This window comes from Elaeis guineensis, chromosome 7 (genome assembly GCF_000442705.2).
Source record: "Elaeis guineensis isolate ETL-2024a chromosome 7, EG11, whole genome shotgun sequence".
NCBI lineage: Eukaryota > Viridiplantae > Streptophyta > Magnoliopsida > Arecales > Arecaceae > Elaeis > Elaeis guineensis.
Window position 1 is genome coordinate 66986891 of NC_025999.2, and position 1834 is coordinate 66988724.

Below are 1834 nucleotides of genomic sequence, written 5' to 3' on the forward strand. Positions count from 1 at the left end.
CTTATTTTCATGCACGTTATGGTGTTCCATAGGAGTAACGATGCATATTTTCGGTGAAGAAAAAATCGATAGTTTTATGCATGCAATTTTAAAAATTTCAGCAAAATCATGTTAGATTAAACTATTTAATCTACATTATATGCATAAGATCATATCTAAACTACCAAATAAGGATCTATGACATGAGTTTACATGCAATTAAAGTTTAAAATTAAAAAAAAATCTACATCGATCACATTGATATCCTATATCAGATCTAATCATTTGATTTGATCAAATGAGTTTAGAACTCATTACCTTCAGTGAGTTGTTGATCTCTGCAATTGAATCTATGGATCTGAGGTCCTTCTTGATTGTCATAGCTGCACAGGATGTCCTATGATAAGTAATATATTTTTTTATTTATTATAGATATTTTTGATAATTTATGATGTTAACATCTTCTTAAAAATCTAATTTCATAAATTTATTAATTTTTTTTGAAAAATAAGTTGTTGCCCAGCTATGCAACCCAAGAGGGGGGTGAATTGAGTTTTTAAAAATTTAAACTTAACTTATAATTATGAAGAATATTTAATAATGAGCAAGATAAGTATGGAGAGTGTAATTTATGCAAGGTGTAGAAGTTGGATGCAAGAATGCAAGAGGATAAAAAAATTTAAAAGGAGAGCAAGTAAGCATAACACAAACAAGAAGATTTATAGTGGTTAGATGCCAACCTTGCACCTACATCCACTTCCCAAGCTCCTACTTAGAAATTCAAATCTACTAAACTGTATTCAATCCGAATACAACATTGGAACCTCCGACTCTAGCTATTCCAAGCTAGAACACTTATTTTTTGGATACAAGCCAACCCAATACAACGTCGAACCTCTGACTTTAGCTATTCCAAGCTAGAATACTTGTTTCTCAGGTATAAGCCAATCCAATATAATCCGATTCAAGATTCGGATCAACCTTTCCATGTTTTGGAACCCTTCCAAAATAAAAATAACAACTCAAAAGGAGTATGACAGTTAATTGCACAGAAATACAGATGTAGCTCCTTTAATGAGTGAATAAAGCATTAAATACACTTTACACAATAAGAAAGAAGCTTTTCTGATTTCTCTTAAGGTGGTTGAAGACTTGAATTTTGGCTTTGTACCCGGCACTTTTTGGATTTATCACAAATGTATATGAAAACAATTCAAACACCACTTCTTCTTTCTGGTTATCGGTGAGCAGGTATAAGCTCTTGAGGGGTTGGTGAACTTGAAATGAAAGCTTCTTTAACTTGAAGCGGGCTCTTTTCTTAGGGCTGAAAAATGAATGCTTGAATAACCTCTTCTTTCTTTTGATTTCCTCTTTTAAGTGCCTTTTATAACTTTAAATGATGGTGGAGAGTAATCTGAGCTGAAATAGAGCTGTTAGAGCACATTAAATAGGCATTAAATGCAGCCAGAACGAGCTAAAAACTAGCCGTTGTAGAGTTTTTCCATCGCAAGGATCGACTCATGGGGTCGACTCATGCACAGAGATCGACTCATGGGGTCGACTCATGCACAGAGGTCGACTCATAGGGTCAGCTCATATGGCGCAGAACAAAAATTGACAGTTCTGTATCTTTGGCTTGCATAGCAACAGAGGTCGACTCATAGGGTTGACTCATGCACAGGAATCGACTCATAGGGTCGACTCAATTGGGTGTGCCAGCTAAAAATAACGTGTTGTTCAACTCTTTTGCCATGAGTCGACTCATGGGGTCCACTCAAATTTATAAACATGATTTTCTTTCAAAATATACATCCAAAAATATTAAAATTACCTCCAATATATTACAAATCTTCTA